The sequence below is a fragment of the Lynx rufus genome, unplaced genomic scaffold, assembly GCF_022079265.1.
Source record: "Lynx rufus isolate CCGP_SWC_20201006 ecotype Redwood Valley unplaced genomic scaffold, mLynRuf1.p SCAF_2, whole genome shotgun sequence".
In the NCBI taxonomy this organism is placed as follows: Eukaryota; Metazoa; Chordata; class Mammalia; order Carnivora; family Felidae; genus Lynx; species Lynx rufus.
The window spans coordinates 1,262,989-1,290,791 of NW_025814834.1; the positions used below are offsets into that span (position 1 = coordinate 1,262,989).

Below are 27,803 nucleotides of genomic sequence, written 5' to 3' on the forward strand. Positions count from 1 at the left end.
GGGGCTCTTTTCGACACAAACGCATCCCGCAAAGCTGAAGGGCAGGGACCCTCTAGGGCTGCCCGGAGACACCCAACCAGAAAACCCCCCCCTTGCCAACCTGATTCCATTTGCTCAGATTAGATTCTTTCTGTCCCAACACGTCAGATAGGCTTTCCCATCCTTGAACTGCAGCCAAGCCCCAGTCCTATTTCACAGAGTTTTCAATCATGAGGCTGTCACCTTGCCAGCCAGCCCATCAACGGGCCAGCAGAGCCCTGCAGAGGAAGCTCGCGCACCCCGGTCTGGGGCACGAGCTGGTGCGGGGCGCAGGGCCGGCGGGCACGCTCCAGCCCCCTCCCATTCGGTGGCACACGGGAGCCCACCTACCAGCCGGAGGCCACGTTTTTCGTGTCAGGAAAACGGGCCAAGAGCCATGTCTTCGTTGGTGATTTTGTGAGCACACCAGATGCTTCGGAAACTCGATTCGGGCTATTTCCTTCCTACCTTCCCTCCCCACGATCACCGGCACCACTGACCAGCTCCCCACCCTGTCCCAGACCCGCCGGAGGCTTGGGGACAGAGCGCTGCTGGGTCCCCCTCCTCCGCTGGTGGCGCTCAGCCCTGCGGTCGAGTGAAATGTTGGGGACACGTATTGTTTCGGGCCACAGACAAATGTTTTCTGCGTCTCCTATTACAGATTCAAAAGGATTAGCCTCCTCTCTTTTCAAAGGGGAATTCAGTAGACTTTCCCTGGTGTTACTCTAAATCAGCTGTTCTAAAACCTCTGGTGAGCTGTTCGTTACGCTTCTCTGAAGTAGATCGTACGCACAGAGAAGCGCACCAACGATAAGCGTTCGGCACAAAGCCCCCAAGTGTGACCAGCCCCCGAGTCAAGAAACAGAACGTTCCCGGGGTTCCGGAAGGCTCCCTCACACCTCCTGAAGGAAACCCCCGTTCCAAGACAGGAGTCTCGCCCGCTCGAAAACTTCCTATAACCAGAACAACGTGGGGCGTACCATTCCGGGTGGGGCTTCTATGGCAGTACGAGCTTGCGCAACCCGTGCTTGGGACGGCCGGTGGCCGTGGTTTTCACTGCGGGAGGGGCTGGATTCAGGCATCTGCTACTCGTGGGCATCTGGGTCACTAACCTCGGGGCCGTGAGGGTTCGTGCTGCTGTGCGCCTTACCGACACGTCCCTCACGCTCGCGCACAGACACGCGTACGGGGAACATGTATGTATTCGCGAACATCCAATCGCCGAGCCAGGATGCGCTAGACGCTGCCACGCTGCCTTCCAGGGCAGCTTGACGATTCACGCTCCCATCGACACTGTGCGGAAATCCCAGTTGCTCCACATCCCCGGGCGGGTATGTGTCCGTGTCGGCCTTTCTGTGGTCCTTCGCGGCGTCTGCAGACGCTGAGCTCCCGTTCCCGTGCTCGCGAGTCCCTTGAACGCCCCCGGTGCTCAGGTCATCCTGAGGCCCTGTGCCCGGGTTTCCACTCACGTGCCCTGTTGTTCTGACCGTGAGTTGACTGGTGGCAGCAGGACAGGCAGAGCCACCCCCCGGGGCTGGTCCTCTGGGGCGGGAGGGGTGTGTGCAGCCCGGCGCAGAGGGACTAAGCTGGCGGGACTCGGGGAGACGAGACCATGATAGCGCTGGCCTCCCTGCACTTGTCGTGCCCTGGATAAGTGACCGCCTCTCTGCACCGCAGTGTCCCCGCCTTCACAGCCGAGCAGTTGACCTAGACGATTGCCAGGCACCTTCCAGACCCCCCGCCCAGACTGCGACCCTCCTCGTTCAGCTGTCCCTCGGGCCCGGACAGGGCAGCTCGGGGGCTCCGGGCTGCGTGGGGCTGACTCCAGCTCTGCCTGCTGGCTGTGCCGGCCGCTGACCTCTCCTTGCTCTGGGGTTCTGGGCGGCAGCATGGGGGTGACAAGGGTCCACCCCAGGGCTGCCAGTGGCATCAGGGCTGGGGAGCCACTCCGCTGGGGTCGACGTCCAGCTCTCAACGCCCTGCTCTGTGTCCTGGGGCGGGTTCCCCAGCCTCTCTGTAAAATGCGGGTAACAGTTACGCCATCACGAGCAAGTTAAGGCGGTCAGCTCGGCCCCAGCACTTACGGCCTCAGTGGCAGGGGTACGAGCCTCATTCTAAACCCAGGCTTCCAGGAAAGGCCGTCAAACTCAGTGCTGCTTTGTAATCATTTATTTGTAACTTTAACAAAATATTTTACAAAGAAACAGAAGACGTAGAGGATGTGTGTGGATGGCGGGAGGGAGGCAGGGGGCCTGTCCGCGTTGGGGAATTCCGGGAAGAGGAGTGGAGAAGGCCTGGGGCCCCAGCCCGGCTCCCGGGCTGAGAATGCTCACGGCCGGGCCCCCATTGGGCCAGACTTGGACTGGGTGTGATGTCCCGGGGCTGGGCTCCACCTGCCCCCACACTTGGATGAGGGATTCTATGGCTCAGACTTCCAGAACTGGATGGGGCAGGACCGAGGGTGGCTGTCCGGTCAGGGACACGAGGCTCTAGGAGATGGAACTGGTTTGAGCCACAGGAGAGGGCTTGTGGGCCTGGCCGGGTGAGGAGGGTCAGGCCTGGGGCGTGTCCGGGCGTGATGGGACAAGTGGCCCCAGTCAGAACATCCTCTCCACCGGGGCCACCAGGTTCCGGGGCCTGGCTCTCCTGTGGGGCCCACAGAGAAGCCCACTGCTCTGGGCTGCCGTGGGGACTGTGTGGACGCCTGCCATTCCCGGAGCCACACCAGCGGATCCTAGACTTTGCCAGCATCCTGGTCGCTCCGCTGAGCCACCGGCGGGGCCTCGGATGGTACCACCCGCTCCTGTATGGAGCCCGGGCCCCACACAGCGCCAGCTCCACCTGGCTCCCGAAGGGTGACTCAGCTGTGCCCCTCCGTCCCGGGCCTGAGGCAGGGATCCTCACGGTTGGTCCGGGATGGCCCTGGGTGCTGGTCAGAGATGCCCAGGACGGGGGACCAGAAACCGACCCCCCCTCTCCAGCCCCGCCTTGGGCAGCGGGAGGTCAGAGCTGGGAAAGCACCCCCAGGCTTCCTCCAAGTCGGTTTGGGGTTGAGGTCCCTTTCTGTCTTTGCACATGGTGACATCCAGCCCCATCCCAATGGGAAGGGGGTAGGGGTGTGGAGCAGGGCCGAGGCCAGGTCGGCCAGGACCACGGCCGGCCTCCCAGGGTCAGGGCCCATTCAGAGGCCAGAGCGGCCGAGCAGATGCTTTCAGATAGATCCCCGACCCCCACGTTTTGTCTGGTTGTCTTGTGTCACTTCTTCAATGGTAGTCGTGATGAGGGCTGACGTTGCTTTATTCCTGACTTTGCAAAACGAAAACTCGGTCCCTATTGTTCCTGAGCGGCATCACCGCTGAACTCGGTGCGGGCTCTGGGTTACCCCCCCCCCCCCCCGTCCATCAGGTTGAGTCCATCAAGGTATTAAGGACTTAAATATCAGGGCTGATTTCATTAAACCCCGTGACAGACCTTTCAGACACAGAGCTGCAAACTTCATGCTCGTCACAAACACGCAACATTCAATATTCAACGCATACTTGTTGAATAAAAGATTAATAGTTAGGAATGGATTTGATTGTAAGTAAAATAAAACCAAAAACACAGTGACTTATAGAAAAAAGGATATATTTGTCTTATGAAAATAAGACAAAATACAAATATATTAAATATACAGTATCTAGCACGATACATAATAGGAGATTGTCAATATAAAAGTTAGATACATTGTCAATGTAAATATACAAGTAAGACAGAAAATAAGATGGAGGAGGTGACCCATGGTTGACTTAACAGTGTCATCAAGGACCCTGGTTCTTTCTGTCTTATTTCTTCACTAGCTTTAGCAGGTAGCGTTTGTCCTCATTGTTACAATGTGGTTGCTGCACCTCCAGGCATCACCTCTGAATTCCAGGAGGGGAGAAAAGGAAGAAGTGTGAAGGACAAAAGGAGTGTGTTGTTTCTTATTATCAGGAACATAGAAGTTTTCCTTGGAAGCCTCATCCAAAGGGGTTTCTGCTTATGTCTCATGAGTAGGAAGCTGTCAAATGGCCGCTCCTTTCTAGAAGGAGGCTTGGAAAGTCAGAGATGAGGGCGGGGCTTGGGGCAGCCAATTCACAGGGCCGCCTTCACCTCTTCACGTGATCGTTTATGGCAAGAAATATCACACTCCCAGGATATGATGACTTGTTCAGGGTGCATAATCATCGTAACAAACCGCTGAATTTCCATTTAGGATTTTTATATTTCTTCATAGGAAAATTTGTCTTTGGTTTGATTTTTTGTGTTCCGCCCAGTTTGGTATCACAACTACATTTGATTTGAAATCATAGATTTATCTGTCACTGGAAAGAGTCTTTGGGGGAAGGTTTTTGTTTGTTTGTTTATAACTCAGTATTTTAAGAGTATCTGTCTTTGTGGGCACTCTTACCTCTTCAGAGGGTCTCTTACCCCCTTCAGAGGTCTCTTACTTCTTCGGGGGTTACCTGTGGTGATTTACATTTTCCGAGAAAATTATTTAGTTTATGGAGATTTTAAGATTGTTTTCTACAAAGTTGTACACAGCATTCTCTTACGGTTAAAATACAATCTCTTCTGAATCTGTGGGTAAACCTGTTATCTTTCCTAACAGTATTTATTTATGGTTTCTGTTCTTTTCTGTATTTATCAGCCTCGCCAAGGTTTTACACCTTTTATTTATTTTTTTAATTTCTTATTCTGTTTGTTTGTAAGGCATCTACTCTTGAATTTGCGCACCATTCCTACCCAGTTTCTGTTTTATTAACCGCTGCTCTTACCTTTACTGGATATATTCTCTTGTTTTCTCATTGCTTATGTAGCTGCTCTCCTAAGCGCAATGCCTAGTGACTTTTGCTTCTCTATTTCTAATGCTTCAAGCATTTAAAGGTATGCATCTTCTCCGAATGACGTCAGCACCCTCTCCCAAGTGCTGGTGTGTGGTCTTGTGGCTTCCATGACTTTATCGGTTTGTTACAATTTCTTATTTTTTCTTTCAGCGGAGTTCAGAGTTTTTGAAGGCTCCCAAATGGCTTGATATTTTTCCGTTCTCCCCGTTCTGTGACCAATGTCTAATTTTACTGCGCAGGGAACCTGGCCCACGTCGTTAAACGTTTAAAAATATTTGATTTTCAAGATGTTCTTTTCGGTCCACGATCTGATTTAATGCCCCCAACCAGCTCTCCCAGACAGATATAAGTAAGTGACTCACGGGGGCCTGAAAAACTGCATGGGATGCGTTTGGGGGAGCAGCGTGCCCCACAGAGGCAAGCGTGTGAGTCACACCATCGGGTTAGAACATTTCCTTCCTTGTTCCAAGGCTCCCGACGTCTCCAAGGCTCGCGGTATGCTAACTGCCCCCCCCGCCCCCCTCACTGCTCCTGCCACCGTCTCCGCGATGCGGGGCTCGGGGGTGCCGGCGGGCACAGACTCAGAGCTGGGGATGCTGCTGAGACTCAGTGTCCCCCCGGCCAAACCAGAAGGACGCTGGTGAAAGAGGTGTCAGAAGACGAAATCGGGAGCTCCCGACTGCAGATCGCGCACGACACGGGCGGCACGCGGCAGGCACCGGCCGTTGGCTGAATTTCGCTTTTTCGCACGAGAGAAGCTTCTCGTGCGCTTGTGCACGCTTTCAGGCGGTCTTGTGCGTTTCCCTGGTGGTAATATTCGCACGTTCGTCCTTCCTTTATTGTGTCTCTGCCTGGCTGGGCGCTGGGGTGGCTGTCCCCTCCCAGGCTCCCCTGTGCGCTGGCCACACTGTTGGGACCTGGATTCCACCTCTGGGCCCGTCTGGTGGTTGGTTGCCCTCTCCTCTCTCTCGCTCTTCCTCCTGCAATCAGGTTTTGCTTTGTTTTTTATCCTTTATTATGCTTCCTGGCGCTAAACATTTCCATTATATTATATTATGTTATGTTATATTACATTATATTATATTGTAATATTTCTTTTATTTCTATTTATTTCTATTACATTTCTTTGGTTACCTGGTTCAGGATTTTCTTGCTTATGCTTCCTCTTTATTTGAAAATGGAACATTTTCATCTGACCGGTGCCTACGTTAAGGCATCAATGCACATGTCTATGACTATCTCTCAGGCAACGTAAATATGTCGGTAACCGTTTTCACTCCCTACAGAGGGAGATACGTTAGCATGCTCCATTTTCTCCTTCCCTGCCTCCAGCCCTCACCTTTTGCTGGAGTGTTGTGGGGTTTCGAGCTCTGTTTCGTGAATGTATTTCGTGCATGGTGGATTCTTTGCGATAACTACCTTGGCATTGTACCCTATTCTGTACACAGACTAAGTATCTAAACATTAACGTCTGACTTCCTGGTACGGACATCTACTGTCATGCCTCTTGTTACGTATCTTCTCTGACCTGTGATCTTAATTTTCATCCACTTCCCATCGACCTGACTTTTTTATTTGAGCAATATTTTCCAGGATACTTCCTGAGTCCTGGTGCTCACAAACATACCTCTTTGTTGCTTGCCTGTGAACATGGGCTTGAGAGAAGAGAGAACTCGCAGGCCATGCACGCACTTCCCACTTCCTACGAGTCCCGGCTGCTGCCTGGTCCAACGGCTGTTTTGGGGTCCTGAATGCAGACTGTGGTGTTAGCACTTCCCCCTCCATCATTAGCCACCCGGGTTTCTCCAGCAGCCTGGATGCCTGCGAGACTCCTTCCTAATTCCTGAAACGTGATGTCCTTGAAGTTACCTCTCCGGACCTTGACCAGCCCTGGCGTCTGTAGGAGGCTCGTGGCCATCCACTTGCCTTTCTGTGCCGCTGCAGTCTTGTCTCCTCGAGTGGTGGGTCCCGTCTGCATGTGTCTCTCTGACCTTTCCCTCTTCATGCCCATGATCCAAAGGTTCTTTGCCCCATGCTCTCTTTCCGTTCTCCTGCCCACCTCTTGGCAAGTAGGGCGAGGAGCAACCTAGGCCTCTGAACGTATGTTCTCTGCCCCCTTTCCTGAGTTATTCTGTCTTGCTCAGGCTTGTGAGCACAGGTGGGGGCTGGGGTGAGGGTGATGGCTGTTCACTGGTCACAGTCAGCCTCTCCACCAATCAGAATCAGAGCTCCCTTTTCTAACCCTGGCTCCCACCCCTTCTTCCACTGCTGTGATCTGTATCCTATACAGCCCCCAAGCCCATTAGAAACATCTCTGCAGCTCAGAACCTCAATGGTGGACGAGGTTGACCTTATTTCTTTCAGGGGTTCCAGCCCCATAAGTTAGAGGTTGTGGTATGAGTCCTGTGTCGTGCCCTGTGAAGGTCTGCCGAGCCGTCCTCATGTTCCAGCTCACAGGTGACCTCAGGGGATGACCTCAAGGGATGAGAGTCCGAGGGGGAATGGAAGGAGGTAAGAAAGTTGAAAGATCAGGAACCTCGAAGAATGTGTTTCTCATGAAGTGACTTTTGCCTAAGTCAGCAGTCAGGACATCCCAGTTGACATACTTAACAAGGAAGTTATGGGGGCGACCGGGCAGCTCAGTCGGTTAAGCAACCAACTCTTGGTTTTGGCTCAGGTCATGATCTCACGGTTCGTGAGATGGAGCCCCAAGTTGGGCTCTGTGCTGACAGCACAGAGGCTGCTTGGGATTCTCTCTGTCCCTCTCTCTCTCTGCCCCCCCCCCACTCATGCTTCCACCCTCTCTCTCTTTCAAAATAAAAAAATAAACATTAAAAAATTATGAAGCCTCATGATGGTGAAATACCTTGCATTGGACTAATTTTCCTTAAGAAAACAACTCTACACTTTGAACAAATATGCACAAAATAAAACACTATATTTTAAGTACTGGAGCACAACCTAAAATAGAAACCATAGAAGACGGAAGGTGTGAAGGCGCCCTCCAGTCTGGGTAGTGCAGGCTGAAGGAACTCAAGCAAAAGTACCATCTACTTGGCATCAAGTGCTATCAGGTGGTATTTGGAAATTGAGAAGGGAAATCCGAGAAAACCGGGAGCCACAGAGGGAGAGGCTGGGTCTGTGGACACACCCTCCTCCATCCGGGTGATACGCTTAGGTGTTTGCTGTGAAATCATAGCTCGTAGACGTGAGTAGAGATTTCAACGGCCGCTCACCCACCATAAGAACCAGAATATGGAGCTTAACTCCTCTCAAGTTACAGGGGGTTATTGCTTCTTGGCCTTTGGCTAAGACCAAGTGAAGTTACAGGGGGTTAGTAAAAACCTTGGGTTTTCCATTGAAATTCCAGAAGGATCACAATGGAATAGCAAAGATTATGTCCTGGGACTAAAGATTTTCCCTAAAACTAAAGGAAAAGTCAAAATAGATTCACCCCAAAAGTGTTTAAATGAAGTCTCCACAAGTTCAAGGTGATTACCTAGTAAGGTAACTGCTTATTAGAATGAAAATTAATGCTTTTCATAGAAAGATAATAGAACCCAGAGTTTGAAAAATGTATCATCAGTAATATTCTCTAAATTAAAATTCCTAGATATGTAAAGAAGTAAGAAAATGAAAGCCATAGACAAAAGAAAAGGCAATCAATATAAATGTACCTTGATTTGTCCAAAGTGTTGGAATTAGCAGACAAAGTACTGCTGTCGTTCAAGGAACTATGGGAAAACTGGTCACAATGAGTGAAGAGGTGGAAGAAGTCCCAACAGAGAAAGTGAAAATATAAAAAGAACCAAATATATATTTTAATACCAAAGTATAAAATATCTAAAATTAAAAATGCACCAGATGGGCCAACAAAGACTAGAGATGACTGAAGAAAACGTAAGTAAACTTGGAGAGAGATTTTTAAAAAACGATCAAATTTCAAAAACGAGAGAGAGGAATATTTTTTAAAAGATAGTGCCTCAGTGACCTGTGGGGTGTTATAGAGCAGCCTCATGTAGTCGTAACTGAAGTCACAGAGAGAAAGAAAATACAGAGTGGGAAAAGGCAGAAATTCCCCTAAACTTGGTAAAAAGCACAGATTTATAGATTCAAGATCAATACGCCCTGTGGCGCCTGAGTGGCTCAGTCGGTTGAGTGTCTGACTTTGGCTCAGGTCATGATCTCGTGGCTTGTGAGTTTGAGCCCCGTGTCGGGCTCTGTGGTGACAGCTCAGATTCTGGAGCCTGCTTTAGATTCTGTGTCTCCCTCTCTCTCTGTCCCTCCCCCACTTGTGCTCTCTCCCTCTCTCTCTCTCTCTCCTTTTCTCTCTCTCTCCCACTCTCTCTCTCTCTCAAATATAATTAAACACTAAAAACAAATTTTTAAAAAAATACCAATAAGCCCTAAATTGGACAAAGGTAAAGGTCAAATTGCCCCTAAGTACATCATCGTCAATGTAAAAGGGAAGAGAAAATCTTGAATGCAGCCGGAGAAAGAGTCCTGATAGCCAGGGAGAAATGGTATGAGTAACAGCCGACTTCTTGTTGGAAATGATGGCGGCCAGAAGACAATGGACCGTATACTTTAAACTATCAACCCTAAATTCTCTATCCATCAAATCGGGTGACATAAACAATTCCTTCAAAATCTAACTTGCAGACAGTGACGCTAGAAGACAAAACATTCAGGTAGCCCTATACATACTAAATAAATTGAATTTGTTATCAAAAACCTTCCCACAAAGAAAATCCCAGGCCCAGATGGTTTCATGGTTAGATTTTACCACATAATAAAAAAAAATAATACCAACCTTACACAAACTCAGAGAATCATGGAAGAAGGACACCTTTAAATTTATTTTATGAGGCCAGGATGATCCTAATACCAAACCTGACAAACACATCACAAGAAATGACAACTACAGACCAAAATCCCCATGAATGCAGAAATACCTCTTTTTTAAATTATAAAATCAAATCTAGGAGTATACATAAAGGATGACATATCAGGACCCGGTCAGGTTTATCACAGGAATGCATGATTAGTTTTTCAGAAACTAATCAATACAATTCAGCACCTTAAGAGAAAAAAAGGAAAAAAAAATGTGTTCACCTTAATACAGATGAAGCATTTAGCAACACTCAGCATCCATTTATGATAACAATTCCCACAGGCTAACGTCGGAAGGAAGCTTCCTTGAGCTGATAAGGAACATCTCTGGAAACTCACAGCTTCATATGAACACCAGAACATTGAGTGGCTTGCCCCTAGTCTCAGGAGTCATGCAAGGACTCACGTCCCCACCACTTCTGCAAACACTGCACTGTCGTCCCAGCCAGTGACCTAGGACAAAGTCCAGAAAGAGAGAAGTAAAACTGTCTCTTTTCACACCCATGATCGCTGCTCGCATGGGAAAATACTCTAGATAAGTGAGTTTAGGAAACACACAGGATACAAAGTCAACCTAAATAATCAACAGTATTTCTAAATACAGCAGCGGAGAGTTGGAAAAATAAAATTTAACACTTTCACGAAAACAGTGTAAAAAATACAAATACTTAGGAATAAATTAAACCAGGCCCATTAAAATCTTTCTGAGCACTGGGTGTTGTATGGAAACCAATTTGACAATACATTTCATATTCAAAAAAAATCTTTCTGCTAAAAGCCTAAAATATTGCTAAGAAATTGAAAGAGATGTGGATAGGGGCAGATATACCCTGTTCCTGGATTGTAAGTCATTATTGTTAAAGTGTTAATTCTCTGCAAATGGATTCCTTCCCAGTCAGAATCGTGAGTCATGTGGTAGAAACTCACTCTTAATTCTGAAATGTATGTGAAAACGTAGAGCATCCCAAAGACACAAGCAATCCCGAGGCACAGCAAAGCTGGAAGTTTCACGCTACCCAATTTCTAGGCGAACTGCAGAGGCAGCGATTGGGACTGTGGGAAGTTGGCGTAAATAGAGACACTCACATTACCGCATGAGGACGTGGTGTAGAGACACATGAATGGAGCGGAACAGAAGTCCAGCTACACCTGTACGTGGTTGGTTGGTGTTTTTAAATTGTGAAATCCACTTAACACAAAAGTGATTGTTTTCCAAGTGTAGTTAGTACATCCATGGTACGGGGAGCCGTGGTTCATTGATTTCTTTTTTTTAATTTCTTTTTTTTTAACATTTATTTATTTTTGAGACAGAGAGAGACAGAGCATGAACGGGGGAGGGGCAGAGAGAGAGGGAGACACAGAATCGGAAGCAGGCTCCAGGCTCCGAGCCATCAGCCCAGAGCCCGACGCGGGGCTCGAACTCACGGACCGTGAGATCGTGACCTGAGCTGAAGTTGGACGCTCAACCGACTGAGCCACCCAGGTGCCCCTCATTGATTTCTTACCAGGATGATGAGGCGATTCAATCCGAAAAGGAAAAGGTTTTGGAACAAGAGATAAACAGGTGGAGGGAAAAAAAGTGAACTTCAGCTCTTAACTCACACCACACACAAAAAATTAGAGGTGGAGAATAGACAAAACAGTAAAAGCTTAAGCCACAAAACCTGTGAAAGAAAATAGAAGATGGCTTTCTTAGGAAGGGCACAGAAAGCACTACCCATCAGAGGGAAAACGGGTAAATTCGGTTTCATGAAGATTGCAAACATCTGTTCATGCAAAGATACTGCTAAGAAAATACAGTGCAAACCGCAGACGGGAGGGAAGGTTGAGCGCATATCCTTAACACAGAAGCTTTATCCTAAGTTTATAAAGGCCCTATCAATCAACGACAAAAACAAACACCGTTCGAAATCGTCAGACGTCAGTAGTCACCTGGGACATGCAGTGAAAACCACGACGAGACAGCATTTCTCTCCCGCTAGGTGCCTGGAATTAAACATCACTGCCCACACCTGCTTGGATGCCACGCACGCGGAGCTCCCAAACACGGCGGCGGGAGAGTGAACTTGCACAGCCACTCTGGAAAACCGTTCGAGCATTTCCCGTAAAGCTCAACATACGTCTACCCGACGACACAGAAATTCCCTTTCTCGATGTTTGCCCGAGAGAAATGGAAATACGTATCTGGAAAAAGGCTTGTAAAAGCACGTTCACAGCAGCTCCGTCGATAATAGCTAAAAACTGAAAAGCAGCTCAGGTATTTTTCAACAGGAAACAGGATAAGCGAATCAGTGCTCTATGCACACAACGGAATGTGACTCGGCGGGGAAAGGCGGCGTGGGGCATCACGGGAGAGCCTCAAAAATGTAAGTGAAAGACGCCAGACCCAAAATAATTCTATCTATATGAAGTCCAAGAACCGGCAACGTGAATGAAAGGTGATGGAAATCAAAGCAGAGGTTGCCTGCAGGGTGGGGCCTGACTGGTAGGGGACTCGAAGGAACTTTCTGGAGCCGTGAAAATGTTCCATGTCTCGGCTGTGGTGGTGGCGGTGGGGGTACCTGAGGAATAGGACTCGGCAAAGTCATGCCTGAGCACGTGTGCGTGCTGCCCTACGTAGAAGTCACTTCCAGAAACGTGGCAGAGTCACCTGTATATACAGCGTCCTGTGACTCGACCTGTCCCGGTGATATCTTGAGAGTGCTGGTCACGCCAGACCACAGCACCGGCCTCAGTGGCTCCTTCACGCTCCGGTGTCCGGATTTGCCGTGGTGTAAGTCACCAGGCCCAAGAACGCCTTGGTGAGCAGAGTGGGCACGGCCCCTCCTGGGAGGTGCCTCACCCCCTTTCACGTTCACCTTCGTGGTGGTGAAAAGTGACACAGACCACCTGGCTGTCTTTGCGGAACGCCCCCGTCCGCCCGTGGCCCCGACTGATTGGGTGGCAGCTGCGGACCACGGGGGGTCATACCTCGCCGTGGACCAAACGAGGAGGGGTCTGGAGACGAGCCCCATGTCAGGCTTTGATATCATGAGCAGGGGGCAGTCCTACCTCAGAGCCCCTCGCCCGGACACGCTGCTCAGGTGAGGCCGGTGTCGTCTCCCATGGGACCCGTGACCGCAGCATGGGCCTCGGTGGGGTGAGCTCAGCTGTACCGTGTGGCCTCGGGCCCCGGGGCCAGCCTGGGGACACTCCGGGCAGGGAGGTGGCAGCCGAGAGCCTGCACAGCAGTAATCCGAGACCTCAGTCGGCATCACCAAGGTCCTCTGGGGTCACAGGGCTGCAGCGTGGTGTCCCCAGCCGCACCTGGCCTGGCGGGAGCCTGCCCACTCCCAGATGGCCGTGGGGGAGAGGTGACAGTGCCTTCCAGGAAGGGCGGCCAGGCTGTCTTCTCCTAGACTCTGATGTTCGCGGCGGGCCTGACCCGTGGTCGTGGAGGGCGGCTACGTTACACAGGAGAGGACACTGCTGGCCCGGGAGCACCATCAAATCCACCCTGAAGCCCACCATTCTTGCCCTGCATCCCACTCGGCCTGGACTCCTCCAAGTTCTCCCTTCTGTGCCCAGATTATCTGGCAGATTCACTTGCACCCCGGCCCGAGCAGGGGTGAGGAGAGGTCTACTTCTCCCCAGGACGAGGCAGGGAGCGCTGACGGGGCTCGGTCTTGTGTGCAGGGAAATCCTGATTCCAGGCCCCCTGACACCGGGTGCGGGTGGGGGTCTTGGGGGTTTCCCAGTTTTCCTGGGATGCTGGAGCGCTGACCCTGCCCGGAGAGGTCAGCCCTGCCTGGGGCTGGAGAGGCCCCCCCAGAACCATGGGCGATGCTGCCCGCAGAAGTGAGGACCCCACGTGGGCTTGTGGGCAACATCTCAGGGGACATCAGGTCCTCGGTCAGGAGGCCGGCTGGCAGGGGCGCTGGGGGCTTTCTGGGAGGCTGACTCACGCAGACAGGGGACGGCCAGAGGGCCTTTAGGGGCCTCGTTGGGGCCCCTCCTCTAGCCACCCTTGTCTCAAGTTAGGGCTGTGGGGGCGGGGGGGCCCGCAGAGCCCAGGGGCACAAAGCCGCCTCTGTGGCATCGCCCGTGGGCAGCAGAGATAAGTCACAGCGGCTGCTTCTGTTGTGTTGTCAGACAGCAAAAATAGACCGTGTCTCGTTTCCCAGAAGGGCCCTGGTGTGGGTCTGGGCCAGGCTGCTGTCTGCCCTTGGCCTTGAGAGGCATGGAGCGGGCCGTGTGGTCGGGAGCATGAGTGGGGCCCTCCCTCCTGCCTCCACCGGCTCACACACCGTCTCACGGAGGAGGCCGGGCCCGTCTGTTCCCCCCCGGGGTCTCAGGCTGTCAGGGCTGGGGGACCCCTGTAATCCGCACCCAGTCTCTTGACAGGGCTCCCTGTGAGTACTGAGCTGCAGGGCCCCGGGCCCCAGAGCAGGGTGACCAGTGCTGCTGATCCCCGGGAAGCAGGCCGAGGGCTTTCCCGACCAACGCTGGCCAGCACTCGGGTCAGGCGCCCACGGCGACCTGGGGCACAAGCTGGGGACGGCAGGGAGCGCTTGGTACTGGAACCGGGCAGGTGTCCAGTCACAGGAGCACTCTAAAACGGCCTCTGCCCGGGCCCTGTCCGGGTCAGTTCTCACCTGAATGTCACAGTCGGCCGTCTGCCCGCCGCTGGCCTTCCCACCCTCTCCACACTGCTCCACACAAGTGCTGCAGGCTCGTGCTGGCCCCCGACTACCCCCCCAGAGCCTCCCCCAAGCTCAGGGTGCAGGACCCTGCTCGCCCACCAGCTGCTGCCCGAGGCCCGCCCCAGGCTCGGCCCGGAGAGTGCAGGGCGCGGGCGCGGAGGGGAGACTGGACAGGCCCGCGTCTCAGACACCCAAGCTCCTCTTCCTTTGCTCTGGGAGGTTCTCCTGGGCCGTGGGCACAGCTGGGGTACTTGGGGCCGGAGCTGGGAGGTGCCTCCTGAAGGGGCCGTCTGCTGCTGGCTGGTGGGGGGCGGCCCCCAGAGCCCAGAGCACCTAGCAGAGTGCCCTCCCTCCAGACCGAGGGCCATCACTGGACCGTCAAGGGGCGCCCCAAGGGGTTCTGGAACACTCCCTCCCGAAGTAAAGGAGGAGGCGGGTGGACCTCAGGGCCCAGAATCGGGTGCTCACTGTCCATCTAGGGGGCACTGGGGCCAGCGAGACCAGATGGCAGGAGAGCACGTAATGTCCCGCTGCCTCAGGGAGGGGGCTCCTCTAGGGTGGGAGCTCTCTTCCAGAGGGCCCGATACGCACTATTTCACCGAGCGCCGATGGCATCCCTACTGTGTGCTCAGACTTGCCGAGGGACAGGGGCAGACGCCTCGCTCGCCCCCAGCGCTGGAATGTCAGGTGCCCACAGCGGGGGCGGCAAGGCTTCCCCTCGGGCAGTGGGGGGGGGGTCCAGGAGGACGAGATCGGCCACATCCAGAAGCCTTGGGAGGTTAGCTGGGGGCTTCGTGGGCTGAGCCAACACCAGCAGGCACGCTGCTTTGAAGGGCCGGGACTCAGACGGCAGTGGCTGCAAGTATTCAAAGAGATGGGTAAGCGGTGCGTGTGTGTTTGCGTGTGCGTGTGTGTGCGTGTGGGCGGATGTGGGGGGTGTGGGTGCATGTGTGTGTGTGTGTGTGTGTTTGTGTGTGTGGGTGCGTGTGTGTGCGTGTGTGTGTTTGCGTGTGTGCGTGTGTGTGTGTTTGCGTGTGTGTGTGTGCGTGTGTGTGTGTGTGCGTGTGGGCGGATGTGGGGGGTGTGGGTGCATGTGTGTGTGTGTTTGCGTGTGTGTGTGCGTGTGTGTGTGTGTGCGTGTGGGCGGATGTGGGGGGTGTGGGTGCATGTGTGTGTGTGTGTGTTTGTGTGTGTGTGTGGGTGCGTGTGTGTGCGTGTGTGCCTGTGGGCGGATGTGGGGGGTGTGGGTGCATGTGTGTGTGTGTGTGTTTGTGTGTGTGTGTGCGTGTGTGTGTGTGCTTGCGTGTGTGTGTGTGTGCGTGTGGGCGGGTGTGGGGGGGTGTGGGTGCGTGTGTGTGTGTGTGCTTGCATGTGTGTGTGTGTGCGTGTGTGTGTTTGTGTGTTTGCGTGTGTGTGTGCGTGTGTGTGTGTGTGTGCGTGTGGGCGGATGTGGGGGGTGTGGGTGCATGTGTGTGTGTGTGTGTTTGTGTGTGTGTGTGCGTGTGTGTGTGTGCTTGCGTGTGTGTGTGTGCGCGTGTGGGCGGATGTGGGGGGTGTGGGTGCATGTGTGTGTGTGTTTGTGTGTGTGTGTGCGTGTGTGGGCGGGTGTGGGTGCGTGTGTGTGTGTGTTTGCGTGTGTGTGTGCGTGTGGGCGTGTTTGTGTGTGTGTCTGTGTGTGTGTGCGTGCGTGTGTGTGTGTTTGTGTGTGGGTGCATGTGTGTGTGCGTGTTTGTGTGTGTGTGTGTGTGTTTGCGTGTGTGTGTGCGTGTGGGCGGGTGTGGGTGCATGTGTGTGTGTTTGTGCGTGTGCGTGTGTGTGTGTGCGTGTGGGCGGGTGTGGGGGGTGTGGGTGCGTGTGTGTGTTTGCGTGTGTGTGTGTGTGCGTGTGTGCGTGTGTGTGCGTGTGTGTGGGTGCATGTGGGTGCATGTGTGTGGGTGCATGTGTGTGTGCGTGTGTGTGTGTGCATGTGTGTGTGTGTGTGTGTTTGCGTGTGTGTGTGTGTGCGTGTGGGCGGGTGTGGGGGGTGTGGGTGCGTGTGTGTGTGTGTGCTTGCATGTGTGTGTGTTTGCGTGTGTGTGTGTGCGTGTGCGTGTGTGTGCGTGTGTTTGTGTGTGTTTGTGTGTGTTTGCGTGTGTGTGTGTGCGTGTGGGCGGATGTGGGGGGTGTGGGTGCATGTGTGTGTGTGTGTTTGTGTGTGTGTGTTTGCGTGTGTGTGGGTGTTTGTGTGTGTGTGTGCGTGTGTGTGCGCGTGTGGGCGGGTGTGGGTGCGTGTGTGTGTGTGTGTGCGTGTGTGTGGGTGTGTGGGCGTGTTTGTGTGTGTGTTTGTGTGCGTGCGTGTGTGTGTGTTTGTGTGTGTGTTTGCGTGTGTGTGTGTGCGTGTGGGCGGGTGTGGGGGTGTGGGTGCATGTGTGTGTGTTTGCGTGTGTGTGTGTTTGTGTGTGGGTGCATGTGTGTGTGCGTGTGTGTGTGTGTGTGTGTGTTTGCGTGTGTGTGTGCGTGTGGGCGGGTGTGGGTGCGTGTGTGTGTGTTTGTGTGTGTGTGCGTGTGTGTGTGTGCGTGTGGGCGGGTGTGGGGGGTGTGTGTGCGTGTGTGTGTGTTTGCGTGTGTGCGTGTGTGTGTGTGTGCGTGTGTGTGGGTGCGTGTGTGTGGGTGCATGTGTGTGTGTGTGTTTGTGTGTGTTTGCGTGTGTGTGTGTGTGCGTGTGTGTGTGTGTTTGCGTGTGTGTGTGTGTGCGTGCGCGTGTGGGCGGGTGTGGGCGGTGTGGGTGCGTGTGTGTGCAGGGGACTAAGCAGGCACGAGCAGTCCTGGTTCCAGAGTGCAAAGGGAGCCCTTGCTGTGCTGTGGAGTAATCCCGAATGGCATCCTGGAAGAGGCAGGCTCGGGGAGGAGGGAAGCAGTCTAGGTGGGGATCTGGCCACGGGTGGAGGTGCACACGGCACGCAGCTCAGCCAGACCCGAGACTCAGGACCCTCCCCAGCAGGCCAAGCCAAGGTGGGCTCCCTGCCCGGGGGGGGGGAACTGAGGCACCAGCCGGACGGACCGAGCCCCGTGGCAGGGGGTGGGCCGGGGGCTCGGTCACCCCCAGGACTCCAGAACGTAAGCAAAGCGGGGTACGCTCCAGGTCTCAACCCCACTCCGGGCCCAGGGGGGAGCTGCTGATGTGCTGTCCCCGAACGCCACCGGCTGAGCCTGCAGGGACAGCCAGCCGGCTGGTGGTCAGCCTCCGGGAGCAGGTCTGGTGGGAAGAGAGGGGCTCCCTCCTCGCCTCCCCGGGGCGTCCTCTGAAGAGGCGCAGCAGGGCTTTGAAGGGGATCTCAGTGCACCCAGCCCTTTGACCCGCGAGTTCTGAGCAGGACGTGGCCAGGCCCGGGCAGAACCCCAGCCTACTTGGCCGGGGTGACCAGCACCGGGGGCGGGAGGACGCTGTCCTCCCCCCCGCACCTGAGTCGCACGCAGGCATCGTGGACGGGATGAAGGGGTGGGGGGGGGGGGGTGTCAGGTACTCCTTGGCCAAGAGCGGTCCTGGGAGGCCAGCTGGACCAGAGCGGGGGACCCTAGCGGGACTCTCAGGTGGAGGACAAGGACGGAGACGAGCTCCCTCTTGGGGGCCAGCAGCCAGTCCTCGGGCAGAGCCGTCCTGGCCCCTCCCCAGGCCGCCTGCAACAGCCTTCTGTGGATTCGTCGAGCCTCGCGGTCTTAGGGCTGCTCCCCTGAGGCAGAGGCCAGAAGTCTCCTGGCTGAGGGTTAGGCCCCCGCGGGCGGGGCAGCCGGTAGGGCCGCGGCTGGGCCAGGGGTGGGGTCGCACCTGGCAGGATCCCGGAGGGGGAGGGGGGACTGCAGGCCCCGGCGGGGAGCCGAGGTGGACACCGTGACCCCAGACAGTCGTCCCGACAGGCGCACAGGGCAGGCAGGGGTCCAGGTGCGCGGGGGGAGCCCACAGAGGCGGGGCTCCACCCACAGGCACGGGGCACCGTCAGGGCCCCCAGCCCCACCCTGGTCCCGAGCCCCTGGAGGGAGTCCACACGGCGGTGGGCGGGGCGGGGGGGGTGCTGGCGGAGCCGTGGGTCCGACCCCGGAGCGCTGCTCCTCTGCCAGGGGACCAGACCCCACTTGGGACTGTGGGTCCTGGGCTTCTCCACCGCCCCTGCCCCACCCCGGTCTGTTTATGCCCCACTTACCTCCTGTAGCACATTTTGGAGGTGGATGTAAAGAAAATTCTGATCTCTTAAAATAGATTTCACAGAGGAGGTGGAGGAGGGGAGAGGAAGAGCTGAGTTCATCGAGCGTTTGCTTTTAAAATAGGCCGGCCAAGCTTCGGGTATTTAGGGGTGGCCAGCCTGTCACCATATCTTCCGCTCAGCACCCGGCCGTGTCTCCCAAGCCCACACACTATCTCTACGCTTTCTGGCCATTTGCTGGGGTAATACCTGTGGTTGGGAGGTGGTGAGCTGGTGGGGGAGTCGGGAGGTGGTGAGCTTGGGGGCAAGTTAGGAGGTGGTGAACTGGGGGGGGTTGGGAGGTGGTTAGCTGGGGGGGACTCGGGAGGTGGTTAGCTGGGGGAGAGGTGGTGAGCTGGGGGGGGAGTGGCAGTGGAGCTCAGCCTTCACCGCCTGTGCACTTGTAGGTGAGCAGGAAATGCAGGGCCGGGGGGCCCTGCAGGTGCTGGTGCTGCTGGAGACGATGGGGGAGGGGCCGACCAGCCTCTGGGGGGGCCTCTGCGCTTTCAGCAGACCCGCCACGGTCGGTGCGGGCCACGCTGCCTCTCCCACACGTCTGGCATTCCCCCGGGCTCCACAGAGCCCCCTGGGCGAAGCATCCAACGACAGCTGTGAGCCGTTCGCAGGCCCAGGACGTACACAGCCCGAAACACAAGGGCGCTGCTTCCTGAATTCAGCCGGGCCCGGGCTCACGGGGGGCTCTTATTGGAGGGTCACGTTTCAGCCGGTGGTTTTCCTGCCTGGGGACGCCCCACCTGGCGTGGTCCCCCAGCCACGACGGGCTCCCTGGAGCCCCAGGACCCTCGCTGTGGACACTACGGGGCACAGTGCGGCCCTCCAGAGGACCGGCCCCTGGTAGAGGGAGCTTCCGGGGGCCTGGGGGAACAGGTCCTTCCGAAGGGTGGCCTGTCACTAGGAGGTCAGCCCGCCAGCTGCCCCTCTCCAGTCCAGTCTCTGAGAGAAGGCGTTGTTTAGAGGTCAGGCATCTTTTGTGTGCCAGTGACAGACATTTTCCTCAAAACTTGCTCAAAGAAATAGGATGACTGATGGGACGACAGAATTGGAAAATGTAAGGGGCTTCAGGCATAGCTGGATCCAGGAGATTAGACAAGGTTATTAGAGCCACCTTCCTCTCCCTTTCTCTCTCCTGGGCTTTCCCTGCGTAGCTTTATTCTCAGGTAGACTGTCTCTCCAGGTCTATCCAGTCATAGAGCAACACTCCAATTTCACTACACTCATAAATCTCCCACAGGACTGATTGGCGGCCGGGATCGTGTGCCCATCCCTGGGCTGGGGCTCAGGGGCTGGGCAGTGGTGATTGGGTGGCTCGGGTCGTGTGCCTGCTGCCACATTTATAGTCCCTCCAGCATCACTGGACTGGGGAGAGGGTCATTTTCAGAGAAATTCAGGGAGTGAAGGGTGGGCGTGTCCACTCCGTGTGGCCTGGCCAGTGAGCGCTCCCATGGAGAAGCGTCTATATGGGTAAAGGCCCTAGAAGAAACCTTGGGCTCCATCCACCTGCCGGCCTCTCCATTTGGGGCGAGAGGCTGTGGCCGCCAGGACCTGGGTCTCAGGAAGCCCCAGCAAACTTCAAAGGGGACAGGGTTTGATCGCAGAAGGGGACTCGCTAAGAGTCGTGACCAAGAGGAACGCGTAGGATTCCAGGTATGTGCAGACGCTGTGTCGGGGGCAGAAATCAAGGTTCTTCCGCCACTGGCTGCGAGGGTCACCCTCCGAAGAGACTTACATGTCCTCGAAAGCACTTTTCTTTTTATCATGTTAGAAATACAGCGGCAAAAACGGCTTCTGTCTCTCTGGTCTGGAGGTCGTAGGGAGGAGAAAGCGGAACGCTGTCATGGAAACTGGCTGAGGTTTGGCGACACGAGAACAGGGTCGGAACAGCACCGGTCCAGGACCGCGGGGTGCTGCGTCCCAGCCCAGCTAAGTCGACGTGTGTCTTTGGGCAAGCGGCCACCCCTCTCTGGGCCCCCGGTTGAGATTTTATAACAATAACCGCCATTATCCCCTCTTATCGCACAGTGAGTGACATCCCTGCGGGTCCTTCCAGCCCAGGATTTAAGGTTCTAAGCTGAGTGCCCGAGAGGCCCGGGGGAAACTGTAGCATCAAACAGAATACCCGTTTTATAATTGTTTCTAAAACCCAGACTTCCAAAGTCCAGAGTTCAGTCTGGGAGCGGAGAAAAGGAAGTGTTTCTTACAAATGGGTCCCAAGGAGCGTGTTTCCCAGAGAGGACGGTGAGGCCCAGACGCCTGTCTCGAGTGCCCACAGCCAGCGGTCAGCAGGTAGGAGGGCAGGAGAGGCAGCAAACACAGGTGGTTCCTTTAAGGAGCGTGGCCCTCGAGGACTGGTGGAGGGCGGGGGGCTGGAGACAGCTGGGGGGAGGCAGCCCCGAGGGACGGTGCCGGGAAAGGGGACCCTGGGGCTGGGGCACCCTCATGACTCAGGCTCTCTCTCAAGGACCGAAGCATGCTCACTTCTGGGAGCTCCCACGACACACCTTGGATTCCAAGGCCTCCTCCAAGTCAGACTTGGCCTTCTCAAGGTCATGAGACGAGTGAACAGTGAGATTCTGGCCCAAGAATCTCCCATCCAGTGCGTTAGAAAGCGTGCCCTCCTCCAAACACAGGGATGAAGGCTCCCAAGGAAATGCCCGAGGTGGGGACATTCTGCATCACACCACCCAGATGGGGGAGAATGGTCCACCTGCCTGCCGCGTCAGAGTTCGCAGCGAAGAAGTCTGGCTGTAAGACTCTGAGTTCAGGAGAATCGTTCTTAGAGTGAGAAGACATGAGGTGGGAGGAAAAGAAGAGATTTCATTTCCTTTGCCTTTTGGAGGTTAAGCACAGCAACCACCGTGAGACAGTAAGAAAGGCTGCCCTCGTCGGGAGCAGACCGCGTGGGGCAGAGAATTAGATCAGATACAATTCTCGGGGTGATCAGAGACAGGTCTCGTCCCGCTCTCCTTTCATCAGGGACAGAGAAGACACCGAGGCCTCTAAATTAAAATCAATCCCTGTTAAGCCTTTGGCCAATCTGGTTTGTGATCTCTTTCAGCCTGGATAAAGGTGCAGTAGAGAAAGGGCATTTTGCTCTGAGATCTGGAAGGACCCTTGGAAGGGACCTTGTCCTGCCTCCCTCCAGCAGCGGTGAGGGCGAAGCCTGTGCCTTGCCCGGTGACGGACGATCCCTCTGCCCGGGGCGGTTTCTGGAGACAAGCCCCCGGTTACACTCGGTAACATCCGCTCCCACCCGGCTGGTCTTAGCTCTGTCCCAATTCTGCCTCCTGGGACCCAGACCCCAGTGAGCCAGGGGCCTCCTGCTGCCCCCCTGCCCCCCCCCCCCAAATGGCACGTCCCTGTCACGATCCCTGCTGCCTGTGCGTGTGGCTTCATTTGATATTTGCAGAAGTAACTGAGGATCTCAGGGTGTGATCATCGTAGGGTGGGGGTCGGGGCTCTAAATCCAGTGACAGGTGTCCTTATAAGAGAAGCAGAGGGAGATCTGAGACACAGGCACATGATGGAGGCAGAGGCCGGAGAGGGGCCGTCACAAGCCAGGGGAACAGCGGCCAGCAGAAGCCAGAAGCAGCAGGAAGGATCCTCCCCCGGACCCCTGCTGGCACGTTGGTTCTGACTTCCGGCCTCCACATCTATCGTTTCGTCCGAGTTGGCGGTCATTTGTCACAGCAGCCCCAGGACGCGCATAGAGGCCACGTGGCTTTTCCGCTCTTGGGTCTCCAGGGGCTCATAGCTACCGTGGAGACGGCCATGTCATAGGGCTTTCAGGGCTCCAGACAGCCATTTCCAATAATAGAAACTTCCGGCATCATTGACGACAGAGGTGGGGTCAGACCCGGGCCTTAGGGTTGACAAGGCCGCACTCTTCCAGCCAGACGCCCCCCGATCCTGCAGCTGGGACTGCGGGTGGGCCCCTGGGCCCCTTGGCAGGGGTCCCCCTGGGATTTGAGCCGCGGGCGGCAGATTCCCTCCGGCCTGGAGCCGGTCGCCGAGCCCCAGACGCAGACTGCACTCCACCTGGGCCCGGAGCTCGGGCGCGGTGGGCTCCGATGGGGTCTCCGGGTACGAGGGCGCTTGGCTGCACAGAGACCGCCCTCTGCGCGTGCGTCATCAGACGCGGTGAGGTTCAGGAGCAGAAGCCCGAGTGCCTGGCGCTGCACGGGCCCGGCCACCGCTCCGGCCCCGGGCCCAGCCGCGTCCTCAGCCCCACGGTTAGGGCCAAGGGTCCGCTGGGTGCAGGGACTAGCAGAGGCCCCGGAGCACGCCCCAAAGGCCCACGCGTGGGACAAGGTGACCCGGGTCCCTGCCAGGAGACGCGTGCAGTTCGTGGCCAGAGGCTCGGTCCCAGGAGCAGCGGTGACAGTGCCCTTCGCGCCCTTGGTGTCTCCGGGCTCCCCCAGGGTATGGAGGGGGACTCCTCACAATCTGGTGCCTCTGGTGCCCTCTGTGCACTCCCGGTTCAGCCAGCGCCTCCTGGGGGCCTTCCTGGTGCTCAGAACACTCTGCGGGCACCACACACAAAGCCACCTCCTACCCACGAGGACAGGCCTGTGACAGGGAGGTCCCCGCGGCTCGGAGGCCAGAAGCCTCCGCCTAAGGCACGTTCCCAGGAGGGCCCCAGAGCTGACGGAGTCCAGGGCTCAGCCCCAGGCACACCCGCCATCCACAGCCTGAGCTGCCCCGGCTCTCCTGAGCCCCGTCGGCCCGCGGGAGCGCCTCCAGCCGCCAGAGAGCGGCTGCCCGAGTCCCGCCGGCAGGAAACCTCCCCATCCCCCCGCTGCCACCCCATCGCGGTAGGGGACCACTCAGCCCTGTGGGCTCCCCTTGCCCCTCTCAGTGGTGTCCGTCCAGAGCAGCGGGGTCTGAATGTCACTCATCTCTGCAGGTCCCACCCTGGGAGCTCGGGGCGTCAGAGGCATGCTCCGTGCAGGGGTGCGGGGTTCCGCGCGCGGGTGCGGGGCTCTATGCTCCCCTGTGGGCTCTGTGTGTGGGTGCGGGATTCCGTGGGCGGGTGCGGGGTTCCGCGCGCGGGTGCGGGGCTCAATGCACCCCCGTGGGCTCCGTGTGCAGGTGCGGGGTTCTGTGCTCTGGTGCAGGGATTCCGTGCGTGGGTGCGGGGTTCCGTGCGCACGTGCGGGGTTCCGGTGGCGGGTGTGGGCGGGACCTGCTGCTCCCCGGGGGCCTGGCGACCCCAGCGCGTGGGGTCTCGTTACAGGTTTGAAGGATGTTCAGGCGTCACCAGCGCGTCCACTGGGCTCGGCCGAGTGACCACACAGGGGGCATGCCGTGAGGCCGGCCTCGGTGTGGACATCCGGCTCTAGGTGGTGCCTTGTGCCTCATGAGGGAGGCTGGATTGGGGGGTGCGCCACCTCCCCTTCCTGCGCTCGACCGGCAGCCCCCCCACCTTCCCCCCGTTTTAGAGCGTTCTAATCTCGCAGGCATTCCCGACAGGGACGTGTGGACAGCACCTTCTGTGTCATTGACTCACCCGAGTGTCGCGAGCTGCTAATTATAATGACATCTTTGATGCGCTGTTTCTTATCTTCTTAATTAGATGGTTATGATTAATGGAGTGGACACCACCTAACCCTGACGTGTCTCCTGGAAAGTTGTGTGCGGCTCAGGCCCCTTTCGGGGGTGGGCCCGGGCCGTTTGTGCCGTCAGCAGGCGGCTCGGGCGCTCCTGGTCCCCCGGCCCCTGGCGGCCACCTGGGGGGGGGACGTGGGGGGTGGGGGGCGAAGGGGCGAGGACAGAGACGCCACCGCCACCCAGAGTTGGCTCCAGCCTCCTCCTTGAACCGGGGGACGTATGTGAGCGGAGGGAGCCCTAGTGGCCCGCCCCCACCCACCTCTCCCCGGTGGGCCTGCTCCCAGCCTGCCGAGTGGCACGGAACCACAGGGCCTCGCGGCTCCCGAGTGCTCTCCCGAGGGGTGTCCCCCTCCCCCCCCCAGCCTGGTCACGGGGTGTGAGTCAGGCAGCAGGAGCACTGTGGGCCACCCGCCCCGCCTTGCACCCAGATGCACTGGGGAGGGAGGCGGAAGGGCGGGCTGCTCCGGGATCCGCTGAGGCCAGGACAAGCTGGGCCCCGAGTGGGGCCTTCCTTTCCTTCTGTGTGAGGTGAGGGGCGGCGAGGAGACCTCTGGGGCCACTCTGAAAGGGGCTACGAAAGCCAAGGTCTCCGAGGCGGTATGACTGGCCCCGGCCCGCGCTCAGATCTCCGCATGACCCCAGGGACAGCTGCGCGTGAGTCATGGTGGCCTGCTGGCTGACCCTCTCTCTCTGCCGCCAGGGGTCACGTCCCGCCTCTTCCCAGCTCTACCCTCCGCCCTCCATCCTCCACCCCTGAAAGCGAGCTCCATCGGGCCGTGGCTGCTGGTCCGGTTCTCCCTCGAGCCCCACCTCCCTCGACTTGACCCACTGCTCACAGTCCTGGCCACTGTGGCCAGCCCACACCCTGGGAGCCACTGGAGTTACGGCCCTTCTGAGTCCTCACCCTTGCCAGTGGCTGCACTGGTGGCCTCGCCTGCTGTGAGAGCCCTGTCGGCCTCCACGCACACTTGGGACCCTCCCACCCCGGTCTCCTTCCTCCTGTGGCTTCTCCGGAAAGTTCTTTCGTGCAGACACAGGGTCCCGGCTGCCATGGGTTCCCCATCTTCACAGGTTCTGGAGGCAGAGGGGAGACTACCCAACATCCCCGTGAGCCTTTCACCCCCAAATTGGGCTGACGCCCCCCCTCTGGTCATTCGTTGGGGGGGGGAGGCGGGGAGGGGGAGGCAGCATCTGATTGGCCAGCCCTGTGGGAGGTGGGAGGGCAGGCAGCGTGACTGACAGGCGGTCCCAGTGGCACCCACAGCTGTGGGCAGGGGAGAGGGGGGCAGGTCCCCAAGGCTGCACTGCCAGGAGCCCCAGCCGGGAACTGCCTGGGGCCGCTCCCCTTCACTGTCGAGGGCCCCTCCCCACCCTGGAGGTCAGCCGATTTGGCTGCGGCAGGGCTGTAGGCTGCCGCGCTAGAACCTTCCTGGAGTCCCTGAAGGCCGGGTCCGGAACCGCCCCCAGAGGAAACCTGCTCCAGCCACCGGTTTGCAGCCGGTGCGGGAGGCCCCGGGAGGGGAGGCCGGCAGCTGGTGAGGGGCCGAGCGGGAACAAAAGCCCTCTTCTCCTCCCGGGCTGGGCCCTGTTTGGCTCTGCCTCAGCTCCCAGACCGAGTGTGAGACAGTAAACGCATTCAGTGCGGGACAAACGGCCCCAGCCCCCTCTCGGAGGTCAGGGGGCCCGGGGGGGCGGGGCTGGGGTGCCCTGAGAAGGCACACAGGTGGAGCCAGGCGGGGAGGGGGTCCTCCTGGGACTGGGGGAGCAGGGGGGAGGGGCTCCATGCCCGGGGGACCAGCCCCCGCACGGGGGGGAGTGCGGCCCGGGGTGGGGGCTCAGTGTAGGAGGCTCTCGTTGCAGACCCAACTGCTGGGCTCTGAAAAGGTGTCAAGAGGATAAAATGTCCGGGGTGGGGGCAGAGCCTGTGCCACAGAGGAGGCACCCGGTCGCCGTGTGGCAGACAGACTCTCAGATGACTCTCAGAATCTCGCCCCCGGGACCCTGGACGATCCCTTCCCCTTGAGTGGGCAGCACCGGAGACTCGCAAGAGAACGTGCAGAGCTGTTGGACGTGGCCCTCGCTGGTCTAAGCAGACCGGAGCCAGACGCCTGGGGAGGAAGTGGCCACGCTGGGAGCGTCGTGTGGCGAGGGCTACGGTGGCCTCTAGGACCCGAGCGCCCCAGGCCACAACCAGCAGATGTCCGGGGCCCTCAGTCCCGCAAACGCAAGGAAACGAACGCTTCCGGCCACCAGCTGGCCTCCGGGTGATAGTGCCACCCGGCCGACGCCTGCGCCGTGGGCGTGGCCTGTGGCCTGTGGCCCCGTCGTCTCAGAAGCCAGCTAGGCAGTGTTCAGACGGTGGCCCGCAGACGCCGTGAGACGGTCAGCGGCATTACGCTCGCGCTAAGGCTGTGGCGACTCGTGACGCGGCATGACGGTGAACACGCGTGGGCTTCGGGAGGCCCGTCAGAGCCTGCCTCTGTGCTCGGTGGCCGGGTCGCCTGGGCAGGTCCTCCTTCGGCCCTTCTGCTTCCCTGCGATCACCGGGCAGTAATGGCCCTGTCCCCAGGGCTGCGTGGGCAGCTCGGCACCACGCTGGGCGTGCAGGGAGAGGAGTGAGGGGCCCCGATGGTCACTGATGCGCTATTGAGGCAGATGGGCCCGCCACCTCCCGCCGCTGGGGGGGGCGGGGGGGGGGCTGCAGCGTCAGAGGCGGGCCTGTGATGGCAGGACGGTGGCTGGTGCAGGAAGATAGCCTAAGACGACAGCGCTGGCCGGCACACCCTGTCCCAGGCTTCGCCGGGACGCAGGGCTGACAGGGCCTCCCGGCCTCTCCCTGCCCGTGCCCGACACCGACTTGGGGGCGGGAGGGGGGACAGAAACAGCTCTGTGGGGAGGAACGGCAGGCCTCCCGCCACCCGGATGAGCCCAGGGACCGATTCCAGTTGGGACCCAGCCCTGGCTGCACCCCCGGCCCCATCCGCTGCAGGGGTGGTCCTGGCCCCATGTGGGCGCGTGGCTGCGGGGGCAGAAAGGCTCCAGATGCCCGGGAAGGGGCTCCCTGCTCCGGGCACATCAGGGCAGCCGGGGACAGAGGCCGGCTGGCAGCTCCCGGGAGGCACACGCGGGTCTATTGGGAGAATAGAGGGACCGCGAAGGTCGGGCAGAGCCTTGGACCGTGGGCCCTGGCCCGTGGCTCCTTGTAGCCCCTGGATCCCGGCCACTGCATGGAGCGGCCCGCCCTCAGCGGGAGGATCAGGGATGGTGGCGGAAGGCAAGGTCACCCCAGCGTGACCCCCGCCCCCAGCAGAGAGCCCAAGGGGCTTTCCACCACCGAGGAACATGTATGGGGGGGCGGGCAGGGCCTGACCTCTGGGCACCAAGCCCAGGGCCCCTGTAGGGGATTGTCCGACTTCTAAAAGCCCAGAGAGGCATGCCTCAGGGCAGCGTGCCAAAAGCCAGTGTCTTCGTACTTCTGAAAGGACAGAGGGTCTGGAGAG

At 57.6% G+C, this 27,803-nt stretch overlaps 1 long non-coding RNA gene across 3 annotated transcripts; it reads left to right on the plus strand.

Moving 5' to 3' along the window:
• Positions 1-18,798: 18,798 nt before the first annotated feature.
• Positions 18,799-21,717, plus strand: LOC124515280 (uncharacterized). Of its 3 annotated transcripts, none has more exons than XR_006962779.1 (4): positions 18,799-18,878; positions 20,501-20,626; positions 20,716-20,979; positions 21,155-21,717. It is a non-coding gene; the product is annotated as an uncharacterized LOC124515280 (long non-coding RNA). The 3 variants fall into 3 exon arrangements; XR_006962780.1 differs by lacking the exon at positions 18,799-18,878 and adding an exon at positions 19,147-20,340; XR_006962778.1 differs by lacking the exon at positions 18,799-18,878 and adding an exon at positions 19,148-20,340 and having other exon boundaries at positions 20,459-20,626.
• The last annotated feature ends 6,086 nt before the right edge of the window (positions 21,718-27,803 follow it).